Raw genomic sequence first — 13,511 nt, forward strand, 5'->3', positions numbered from 1 at the left:
TTGGATAGGATTTCCGGACCCACCCCTGGCCAAAGGGGAGACCACTGCCCTGAAGGGTGAGTCTCAGACCACCCAGCATTTACAAAAAGCTGACTTAAGAGATCTTGAGGCCGGGCGCGGTGGCTCAAGCCTGTAATCCCAGCACTTTGGGAGGCCGAGACGGGCGGATCACGAGGTCAGGAGATCGAGACCATCCTGGCTAACAAGGTGAAACCCCGTCTCTACTAAAAAAATACAAAAAATTAGCCGGGCGAGATGGCGGGCGCCTGTAGTCCCAGTTACTCGGGAGGCTGAGGCGAGAGAATGGCGTAAACCCGGGAGGCGGAGCTTGCAGTGAGCTGAGATCCGGCCACTGCACTCCAGCCTGGGCGACAGAGCGAGACTCCGTCTCAAAAAAAAAAAAAAAAGAGATCTTGAGCCTTAAGGAAATATCAGCAGTAGTGTGGCAGTACTCCTCATAGCCAGGGGTGGCAGTGCCTATGGGGTGAAGCTCTTCTGCCTTTGGAAAGAAGAAGGAAGAATGGTAAGAACTGCATCTTGTGGTTCCAGTGCCAGCTAAGCTGCAACACAATAGAACTCCAGGTAGACTTCTAAGGTTTGTCTCTCTAGCCCCTGACTTCCAGATAACATGTCTGGACCCACCCAAGGCTTGTGGGCTCTTGCCATCCTGAAGGGAGGGACACAGGACTGGTTGGCTCTGCACGAGGTGATTGTAGAACCCTAGGGCCTGAGCAAACATAGGTCGTAGCCAGAAAGTGGTTACAGCAAGTTTTGGGTGAGACTCAGCATTGTGCTTGCTTCAAATCTGACCCAGCATTGTCACAATGGTAGTGGCAACAGGAATGCTTGTGTCACTCAACCCATGGCTTTATGTAGCTCACAACAGACAAACTCTGTGTGTTTGGGAGAAAGCAAAGGGAGAAAACAGAAGTCTCCATCCGGTAATTCAGAGAATTCTGGAGGATCTTGTACAAGATTACCAAGGTAGTATCTCTATGAGTCTGTAAGAATCACATTATGGGCTTGGGTGGCCCTTAAGGCAGATACAGCTTAGATCACAACATCCAAGTTCTTTCAAATATCTGGAAAGTGTTCCCAAAAAGGATGGCTACAGATAAGTCTGGAAAGTGAAGACTACAATAAACACTTAAATATTCAATGCCCAAACATTGAAGAAGATCCACTAACGTCAACACCATCTAGGGAAACATGACCTCACCAAAGGAAGTAAATAAGGCACTAAGGACCAATCCTGGAGAAATGGGGATATGTGAATTTCCAACAGAGAATTCAAAGTAGCTGTGTTGAGGAAACTCAAAGAAATACAAGATAACACAGAAAAGGAATTCAGAATTCTATAACAAAAATTTAACAAACAGATTGAAATAAGAAGAATCAAGCAGAAATTCTGGAGTTGAAAAATGCAATTGACATACTAAAGAATACATCAGGACTCTTTAATAACAGAATTGATCAAACAGAAGAAAGAATTATTGAGCTTGAAGAGAAGCTATTTGGAAATACAGTCAGAGTAGACAAAAAAAAAGAATAATAAACAATGAAACAAACCTACAGGATCTAGAAAATTGCCTCAAATCTAAGAGTTAACTGGCTTTAAATAGAAGGTAGAAAAAGATAGGAGTTGAAATGTTATTGAAAGGAATAATAACAAAGAACTTCTCAAACCTAAATAAATATATTAATATCCAAGTACAAGAAGGGTATAGAACAACATGCAGATTTAACCCAGAGAAGACTACCTCAAGCATTTAATAATCAAACTTACTAAAGTCAAAGATAAATAGCAAAAGATCCTAATAGAGCTCCAGTGCATCTGGCAGCAGACTTTTCAGTGGAACTGTTATTAGGCCAGGAGAGAGTGACATGACATGTTTAAAGTGCTGAAGAAAAAAAAAGAAAAACAACTTTTATTCTAGAATAGTATATCTCGCGAAAATATCCTTCATACACGAAGGAGAAACAAAGACTTTCCCAGACAAACAAGAGTTGAGGGATTTCATTAATACCAGACTCATCTAACAAAATATGCTAATGGGAGCACTTAAATCAGAGAGAAAAGGACATTAATGAGCAACAAATAATAACCTGAAAGTACAAAACTCACTGGTAATAGTAAGTGTGCAGGAAAACAGAATATTATCACACTGTAACTGTGGCATATAAACTCTTCTTATCCCAAATAGAAAGACTAAATGATGAACCAATAAATAATAATAACTACAATTTTCAAGACATAGACAATACAACAATAAGATATAAATGAAATAATTAAAAACTTAAAAACTGGGGGGCGGACAAAAGAAATAGAGGTTTTCTTAGATTTCTTTTTGCTTCTTTGTTCATTCAAATACTGTTAAGCTGTGATCAGGTTAAAGTAATGAGTTATAAGATAGCATTTGCAAGTCTCATGGTAACCTCAAACCAAAAAACAACAACGGATACACAAAAAAATAAAAAGCAGAGAACTAAATCATATTTAGTTTTTTTGAAAAATCACCTTTACTAGAAAAAGACATGAAGGAAAGAAAGAAGGATGAGAAGACAAAAACACAAACAACAACAACAAAATGGCAGGAGTATGTCCTTACTTATCAATAATAACCTTGATGTAAATGGACTAAACTTTTTATTCAATCAAAAGACACGGATTGGTTGAATGGATGAAAAAAGAAGACCTGTTGATCAGTAGCTTATAAGAAACACACTTCACCTGTGAAGACACACATAGACTGAAAATAAAGAAACAAAAAAAGATAATCCATGCCAGTGAAAATATTTTATCCAAGAGCTACAGAATACACATTCTTTTCCTCAGAGCATGTTTTATTGCAAGGATAGATCACATATTACGTCACAAAACAAGTCTTAAAATATTTAAAAATTGAAATAATGTCAAGCATTTTCTCTGACCACGATTGAGTAAAACTAGCAACTAATAATGAGGAATTTTGGAAACGGTACAGATACGGAAATTAAACAATATGCTCCTGAAGGTCTAGTGAATTAATAAAAAATGAAGAAAGAAACTCACAAATATGGGATATAGCAAAAGAAATACTAAGAGAGAAGTTTGTAGTTATGTGTCCCTACATCAAAAAAGAGGAAAATTTTTCAATAAACAATCTAATCATGAAACTCAAACAACCAGAAAATAAAAAGCAAACCAAACCCAAAATTAGTAGCAGTAAATAAATAACATGCAGAAATAAATGAAACTGAAATAAAGAGAATAATATCAATGAAACAAAGTTGATTTTTTGAAAAGTTAAACAAAAGTGACCGATCTTTAGTCAGAATAACTAAGAAAAGAAAGAGAGAAGATCTAAATACAAAAAAATCAAAAATGAAATGATATTACATACATTCAAAGGATCAATAGTGGCTACTATCAGCGACTATTTGCCAGTAAGTTGGAAATATTGAAGAAATGGACAAATTCCTAGATCCATACAACCTACCAAGATTGAACCAGGAAGAAATCCAAAACCTGAACAGACAAAAACAAGTAGCAAGATTAAAATATCTCTTGTACCCCATAAATATATAAACTCAGTATGTACCCACAAATATTTAAAAAATAATTTAAAATATAAAAAAATAAGAAAAGTGGAACAGAAGAAAAATTACTTAATGAAATAAAGTACATCAGTGAAAAAATTTGAAGCCAACATCTTATATACTGCTGAATGACACAATGCTTTCTCTCTAAAATTATGCCCATTTCTATTCAACACTATACTAGACATCCTAGCCAGTACAATATGGTAAGAAAAAGAAAAAAAAAAAAAAGAGGATTATAGATTGGAAATGAGGATGTTAAATTGCCTTTTCTTCGCAGACAACATGATGATATTTGTAGATAATTTGAATGTTCCAAAGGTTACTTGAATGAATAAACTTCTTTAGCAATGTCTTGGAAAATAATTTCTAATTAAACAAAATTTTAATTTTATATGTTAGCATTCAACAATCAGAGGGTTAAACTTTAGAGAATGTAGAATATCATATAATAAATACTTAGGTAGAAAGGTAAAAATATATTTCTAAGAACCTTGTATGAAGAAGTATAAAGCATTATAATAGGTAAAAAAAGAGGTATATGATGTTCGTAGATCAGAAGGGTTAATCCTAAGATATCAATTCTTTACCAATTAATTTTCTTGTTCATTGCTATCTCAATCAAAATGCCAGCAGATATTTTCACAAAATTGACAAGACAATTCTAATGATTTTAGAGAAATGTAAATAACCCAGAATAGCAAAAACCATTTTGAAATATATAAAAAAAAAAAATAAGCTGGAAGTCTGTTTTCAATACTTATCACTACTATAAAGACATAGTCAACAATTAAGTCTGGTATTGGCATAAGGGTAGATTTACAAATAAAATAGCATAATAAAGGAACCTGAATTATGCCATATGTAAAAGCCAATTGATTTTTCAACAGCAATACTAAGGTAATTCAATGAATAAAGTCCTTACAACAAATTATGTTGTTAACAACTACAGGTTGTATATATATTTCAACAGTTAATTCAAATCATGCTTAAAAAAAAAAAAAAAAAAAAACTTGAAATTTAACATACACCTAAAAGTAAGAGTTAAACATTTGAAAATTCTAGAAGTTCAGAAAATTTCCAAAAAAAAAAAACCTAATATATGATTCAACTTGAATGAAACTCTGTGAAAAATAAAAGTAGTCTATAATGGCAGAAAGAAAATAATTGTTTTTCTGGGACCAGATATTTGGTGATTAACTGCAGAAGGGCAATGGAATCTTTTTGGAATAAATATAAGTATTGTGATTTTGTTTTTATATATACTCATGTTGTTATATGAATACATAGTTTTAAAAATTCATCAAATTGCACACCAAGAATGAATACATTTTATTTTATGCAAAATGTATCCCTGTAAAGACAGTAAAAAAAAGTAGAAAAATTCTTTATGAAATTCCTACAGAAATATGGCAACATCTAGCGCAATGAGGTTTTAAAAGGAGTTATTTATATTGATTATGGTCAATATGCAGTATTCCTATATGTAATATTTCTATAGGTATTCTGTATTTATTTTCATTATGCAGTATTTCTACATGCAGTTTCTGTATGCAGTAGTTTGAAGCTCAGTAAGTGGAAGAGACCAATTAGAGGGAAAGATGGATGCAGGTGAAGTTGTCCTTCTTTTTATATGCAAACTTCTAACAGGGGATGCTTTTTGCTAAATATTACATCATAGAGAAAAATGCAAGGAGCAAAGAAATGACAAAATAAGTGCAGAAACAAGAAGAATCTTACTAACATTGTTCTTTTTATGGGAAGTTCAAATTAGAAAGTAGTACATGAAAATACAAAGACGTATTTAGAGAAATATGTGTAATTTGGAAACACAGAAATGTAATTTATTATACAGAAGGAAGCAAGTGATTTAATTTTAGCCACAGGAAAATAAAAGAACTTAACATATTTGGGAGAATTTTTTTTTTTAGCCCCACCAGGTTTTCCTGGGAAAGAGACTAAACAAAATTAGAAAGATAGACAAAGTTGGAAAATTTTACGTGTGTAAAATTAGCCAAAACCAAACAGGAAGCACAATCAAGGATAAGTAAAAACCACTGAAAAGGAAATTCAAAAGCTGCTGCTTAAAAGGAAATTCAAAAACTAGGACAACACTACAGAAATGTGAATACAAATTTTCTTGTTGCCCTGTTAAATGATTCAATGAATGAATGTCAATAGGTTTTTATTATAATATAATCAATAGGTTATTATTATGATATAATCACTTCAGATAATTACAGAGAGGAATCAGAATGCAGGCAAAATAGAAAGGCCAACAGAAGACATTTTGGCAACTTAAGAAAAAGAAGCAAGCTTCCACTATGCCTTGGTTTAGAGAGTAACAGGAAAAGATGGTGTTACTGGACTCCAAGACTTGTGGTCACTCATTTGGAACTATAGAAATGACAAAGTGCTTCCTGGTTGGAGCTGGATCTCTACAGGAGAGAGTCCTCTTGGGAGCAGTGGAACCCCAAAGAAGACTCAACTCCTGCTGGAAATTTTGCCCAAAACAAGGGGACAGAGGATAGTGTTTACTAAATATCCACGTGTATAAAATGATAAAGGCTGTGCCTGAGCTCAACTGCATGAACTTCAGTTCTCCAAGATTGACCTGGCTACCACTATTGGTGAGATCCCAGGCTGTCAATAGCACCTATCAGTTTTCAGTCGAAGAATGGCTTTATTTCCCTGGAAGATCAGGCTTACACCTCATGGCAGGTTAATTCCAGCAAACCAGTTCCATCAAGGAGGTATCCGTGATTGGTTATCACTGAAAAATCACTTCATCTGAATATGGATTTGCCTTCCCTGCAGCATCATCTATAGATACCATCCTGATGTTGTACAATATGTTGATTTTGATGAGAAACTCAGATCACAGACTAGTAAATGCAACTTCGTGTTTCTTCTCATGAGAATCTAGTCTCCGTGGTAGATTGATGCAATAGCTTATTGAAGACTCATTTACATTACTAACTAGTCAAGTAAATTTCTAAGATATGGTGATGATCTCCTTCAGCATGTGGGCCGTTCTTTGAACCAGAGCTCAATAGGTGTGTTTTTTTGTTCTGTTCTGTTTTTACCCTTTCTCTCTAATATTTATGGTGCACTTACTCAACTGCCACCCAGCAACTTTTTTTTTTTTTTTTTTTGAGACGGAGTCTCGCTCTGTCGCCCGGGCTGGAGTGCAGTGGCCGGATCTCAGCTCACTGCAAGCTCCGCCTCCCGGGTTTACGCCATTCTCCTGCCTCAGCCTCCCGAGTAGCTGGGACTACAGGCACCCGCCACCTCGCCCGGCTAGTTTTTTGTATTTTTAGTAGAGACGGGGTTTCACAGTGTTAGCCAGGATGGTCTCGATCTCCTGACCTCGTGATCCGCCCGCCTCGGCCTCCCAAAGTGCTGGGATTACAGGCTTGAGCCACCGCGCCCGACCTAGCAACTTGTTTAAAAGTGCTTTTGCTTCCTATCTCCAGGAGAATTAGAAGAGAAATCCTTGAGACCTCCCAGAGAGGAGACCAAACAATACTTGAAGTGGCAAAAATAGGAGAAAAAAATTCTGACAATTAGAGGACCACTTTAGGAAGACTAATATTTGAATAACAGGGAAATATCAAAACAAGGCAATAACCAAGGAAACACATTTTTCTTTCGCACATTTTTACAACTGAAGGATAGGAGTTTCCAATTTGAAATTGCCTGCTGAGTCATATCACAATTCATGAAAATAGAGTAATGTATTATCATGAAATTAAAAATTAAATTAAGACTAGAGGCAATGATAAGCCATTAATAAGTTTCAGAAAGTGGAAAATATTAGGTCTCATGAAAGATCATTAATCAGAATGACTTTGGAATACTTGGCCCCTTAAGGTATACAATAATACCGATGTATTTTTTTTTCTCTCTCTCTCCCACAGGTGCACGTCCACACACACACACAAACATACACACTCACATACAATTTTCTGATTATTCAATTTGGTTCCATTGTAAAATCGACTTTTGCCATAAAAATGAAAGTGGAGAAACTCTTCATATATTTGAATCATGTAGATGTACCGGAATAAGAGAGAAAGCAAGGGGGCGGGGGGCGGGCACAGAAACTAGGTCATAACTAGGTCTTAGTAACATTATTTGTCTTGGTAACATTATTTGTACCTCTGAATCAATTAGAAGTCAGAATCAATACCTACTTTTTTCTTTTATATACATTTAGTGAAATGAGATGATGAAAACGATGAAACTGATATACTTTGAGCCATTTTGTTTTCCTGTTAATTGAAATAAAATAGTACTAAATTATGTAAGAATTTTGTTTACAGCAGGTCAACCTGAGTTAATGTCATGATGCATATCCAAGAACAATAATAAAATGTAAAATTAATTATTAAAATGTGAGGAATAATAATTCCATATCTGAGACACTACAACCAGGTTTAATCACAATGTGGTAAGACATAGAGTAATGAAATGTGTTGTACTCTTAGAAGTTAGCATATAAAATGATGAGTAGGGCAAAATAATATAAATTCATGGCATATTTAATATATGCAAGGCACTGAGATAAAGATTTTTCATGAGTAACATGTTAATAATTTCTCAAATGAAACTATAATCTAGGTAATAATAAGCATGTCAGTACCAGGTGATATCGCTATAACTGGAAATCTATCGCAATAAAATGATTGCTGTTATAACATGTTGAAGTATTTTGATGTGAAAAATGTATTTTGTATATCTACTAAGTCCATATCTGGGGCAACATTGAAGTAGCAAATGGAAAGCACGTTATAAGTCAACATTACTAGGATAAGTATAGCTAGTCAAAAATAGAAAGCTGTTTTGTGAGGTAGTGAACTAGAAATGCTCTAGTAGTATATCACTTCCATTTTTATAAGATATTTAAGTATGTAAACTAGCAATTAATTCTACATTGGGTAGGACAATATAATAAATAACCTTAGGACATCTTCCAGCTGCATAATTTGTTGTTAATATTTTATTGGAATGACTAGGCTGTGGCACTTGTGATTATTATCAGTGGCCTCCTTGGGAAATTCAAGTTACTCAGAATGAGAACCAAAAAGTCTTTTGAGATTCTAAAAGTTCCAAGTGCTGTACAATTTCTTTACTTAATTGTAAATTACTTTATTTAACCAATTTAATTGTTCTAAGATATTGGTGTTTTCTTATTTTTAGATTTATAAAAAGCTGCATATAAGAGAAGTTATGTAGTTTAAGCCCACAAACTTAATGATTTGTAGAACTGGTATTTGAACCCAGGATTTCTCTGATTTTATTAGTTTCATTCATAGTTTTGTCCAAAGGAGGTGTGACCAATCCCATTAATATAATACATTATTTACCAAAAGAAGAATTTTACCTGAAGAATAATGATAGATGCTTATGTATTCACTATATGACAAACTATTATGTGTTTCATTCACTATATGACAAATAATATGTGTTTTATACCCAAACTAAGAATAATTTGCTATTTTCTCCTTACAGAGTATACCATATATGTGAGCATGTGTTACACACACACGCACCATATCTCTCTATATATACATTCCAGATATTCTGCCTTAGTTATGGACATTTATTTTTTAAATTATTTGTTTGCTTCATAAATATATCAGTAATATTTCAAAAAGTTTGCATTCTAAAATATTATGAATGCTTTGAGTAATTAAATGTAGTAAATTAATAGGCCTTGTCCCTTCTTAATTGATCAAATTCTGGTCTCATAAAAGAAAAAAAAAATCATTCAAAAATTCAAGCTTAATTTTCTGGCTGTCTTCTAGATACCCTGTATATCTTCTAAGAGAAACAAATGGCATGAATCATCAGCCTAATTATAGTAATGTCAGAGCTTGCTTTAGCTTACAGCAACATTTATTTTCTGTGCCTGGCTACATCTCTGTAATAATTACAGAGATTTGGCAATGTTGCTTATATAACCATTGACCATAAATTATAGTTAGACCAAACAGCTTTGGAAACTGATGGCAGAACAGCTGACATTTCTAATTTACTGATCCTGTTGTCATTAGTGTAAAGTAGGTGGTGAGGTGAAAAGAGGGTCAGGGCTAAATCCTTCACATGTTGAAATTCTGCCCACCACCATAGGGGACAATTACCCTTCAGAAAAGATTGCTCAGACAGTCTTTTAACAAGAGTGACATCTGCTGGCCACATACACAATTCAAGCTATTCCATTGCTATAATTCTTTGCAATAGCCTAGCTTCATTTCCACAGATGGCAAATTAGCTGAGTTTATAATTACAAAGGACAATATTTAGCACAATGGAATCTTATTTAGTTATTTTAAATGTGTGGTTTAAACACAATGACTTTAAATTTGTTTGCTTTTCATTGTGATGTTTTATTTGCAATATTATTTTTCATGTGTTTTTCTCTTCTTGCAAATGCTAGTTTTTTTCAAATTTGAATGTAAGATACTTATGGTCTAGATGTTTTCTGGAATTTATTTTTAAGACGTTTACTGTAATAATCCAAGACAATATTTTAAACTGAATGAAACAATTACATTGCAAAAAATGTCATTTTTTAATTTTTTGTTTGTTGTGTGTTATACATTTTTTTCTTTTTTTTTTTAAAGAAAATGTGTATTGTATTTTCATCTACCATACTTTAAGAACAATTATGCAGTATTCTCCTGATTAGTTGGTCTCTCTCGGGTGAATGTGGGTGAGCATAGTTGAAAATGATATTTTTGCATTAGAGTCATCAGTATGCAAATATTGTGGGTTTTTTGGTGAATACTTGTATTCCTTATATCTCTATAAACTGGGTGCTTCTATTTCTAGTAATCATGACTAAAAGATTTTTTTGTTGAAATACACAAGCAAATATTTATGGGAATGCATTTTACACTTATGATGATTATTATGGAGTTGTATTTTTAATTGACAAAAGTATCTTTTAATTTCTAAATACAAAATTCTTAAGTCAGGCAAATATATGAGCAAATACTTAAAAAACTAAAATAGATGTTAGAGGGATATTTAATTCTAGAATGTATTCTTATGTAAAATTATAGAAGTGGAAATATATTAGAATTTTCAGTTTTACATGAACATAAATTATAATGTTCTGTAACATTTTTAAACCAATTAAGACTCTATCAGATTAGTAAGCATTAATATTATTTTTTGTGATCCACATCTTAAGATGCTGTAAAAAACAATGGAGCTATCTTTTAAGTACAATATATACAAAGGCATACACACTAAAAGCATCCAGATATTTATAATGACTATGTTCTTACACCTCTCCACTTAAAATTAAATATGGCATCTCAAAAAGCCTTAACTTCCACATTTCACATTCTTGATTTTCTATTTATATGTTACTTTATTTCTATTAGTCTAAACGATTATGTTGGAAACATAATTGAACAAAGAACTAAAAATTTGTGTGATATCCTTAGGTCTATTATTAATTATCTGAGTCACTCAAACTTTTTCGTCTCTATTTTCCTACCTGTAAAGCTCGTAATATCTACTGCAGAAGATTCATGTAAGTATCAAATTTTAATGTACTATATAGAAAAGTGTTCTGTATACCATTAAGCACTTCTAGAAGTTGGTAGTAATTATTAATTGATCTCATGGCTAAGTACATGTCCTCATTTATTCTCCAAAATAATATTATGACAAGTAAATCTATTTTTACAGGTATTTAAAAAATCAAAACCTATATGAAACACTCAGATTAAAAATTCAAATGATGGAACTAAGAGTCAAATCCAAGTAATTTTTTCTCTAAAGCCAGAAAGCCATGTGGTCAAATAATTGTAATACAAACTTACTCAGAAACATGTAAATAATAACAAAAAAATCAAATCAAGCAACATTTAAAAGTATTCTAAGTAAATTAAATGTGTAATATACACCAAAATTACTATACTATAAATAATTCACAGTTTAAAATATGCTTTCAGCATCATGAAGTAAAGTGTCTAAGCACTTTGTCTTTTTCTATTAAAAAATACTAAAAACAACTGCACAACATTTACTTGCAGGTATATCTCAAATATATTGTGGATTCAGTTCCAGATCATTGCAATAAAGGGAATATTGCAATAAAATGAGTCGCACAAACTATTTGGTGCATTGTCCATGTAAAAGTCATGTTTACATTATAGAATAAATAGAGTGTAGTCTATTAAGTGAGCAGCAGCACACATCTAATACAACAATGAACATACCTTCATATAAAAATACTTGATTGCTTAAAAATGCTAACAATCATCTAAGTCTTCAGTCAGTTGTCATCTTTTGCTGGTGCAGACTGATCAGGCTGGTGGTTGCTGAAGAGTGTGGTGGTTATGGCAATTTATTAAAATAAGATGACAATGATGAAGTTTGACACATTGATTGGCTCTTTTTTCTTTTTTTTTTTTGAGACAGTGTTCCACTTTGTCACCCAGGCTGGAGTGCAGTGGCACGATCTCAGCTCACTGCAACCTCTGCCATACAGGTTCAAGCGATTGTCCTGCCTCAGCCTCTCCATTAGCTGGTATTACATGCAACTGCCACCGTGTCTGGCTAATTTTTGTATTTTGTACTTTTAGTAGAAATGGGGTTTCACCATATTGGTCAGGCTAGTCTTGAACTCCTGATCCACCTGACCTCGTGATCCACCCACCTTGGCCTCCCAAAGTGCCGGGATAACAGGCGTGAGCCACTGCGCCCGGCCTGCTCTTCCTTTTACACACACACACACACACACACACACACACAGAGCATGTGATGCTGTTTGATAACGTTTTATCCACAGTAGAATGTATTCAAAATTGGAATCATCTCAAAAACTGCTGCTGCTTTATCCACTAAGTTTATGGAATATACAAAACTCTTTGTTTTCATTTTTTAAATGTTCACAGCACCATCACCAGAAGCACCATCAAGGAAACACTTTCTGAGATCATCCAACAGGCAACTTCTCATCCATTAAAGTCTGATCATAAGATTTCAGAAATTCAGTCACATCATCAGACTCCGCTTCTAACTTCTAGTTCTCTTGCTGTTTCCACCACATCAGCAGTTACTTCATTCACTGACATTTGGAGGCACTGAAAGTCAATCCTGAGGGTTGGAATTAACCTCTCCTAAACTGTTAATATTAATATCTCGACCTCCTTAAACGAATCACAAATATTTTTAATGGTATCTAGAATAGTGAATCCATTCCAGAATGTTTTCAATTTATTTTGCCCACGTCAATCAGAGCAATGACTATCAATGGCAGCTATGACCTTATGAAGTGTATTTCTTACATAATAAGAGTTAGAAATAAAAATTAGTTTTTGATCCATGGGCTGCAGAATTGATGTTGTTAGGAGGCATGAAAACAACATGAATTCTCATGTACATCAGCATGAGAGCTCTTTCTTGGGTGATTATGTGCGCTGTTATTGAGTAGGAATATTTTGAATAAATACTTTTTCTGAGCAGCAGGTATAAATAATGGCCTTAAAATGCTCAGTAAACCATGCTGTGAACAGATGTGCTATCACCCAGGCCTTGTTTCATCTCTAAAGAACAGTCAGAGGAGATGCAACTTAATTCTTAAGGACCCTCAGATTTTACAAGTGTAAATGAACACTGGCTTCAACTTAAAATCACTGACTTCATTAGTGAAGCTATCGTTTGAAGCTTTGAACAAACATTGACTTCTCATCTGTCGCTATGAAAGAAACATGACATCTCCTTCCAATAGAAATTTAATCTATGTTGAAAATCTATTGTTTAGTATTGCCACCTTCATCAGTGGTCTTACCTACATCTTCTGGATAACTTGCTGCAGCTGCTACATCAGCACTTGCTGCTTTACCTTGCGCATTTATGATATGAAGGTGGCTTCTTTCCTTAAACCTTATGAGCCAGCCTCTGCTAGC

Source organism: Trachypithecus francoisi, unplaced genomic scaffold, assembly GCF_009764315.1.
Source record: "Trachypithecus francoisi isolate TF-2019V2 unplaced genomic scaffold, Tfra_2.0 Lachesis_group5, whole genome shotgun sequence".
NCBI classification, from domain to species: Eukaryota; Metazoa; Chordata; class Mammalia; order Primates; family Cercopithecidae; genus Trachypithecus; species Trachypithecus francoisi.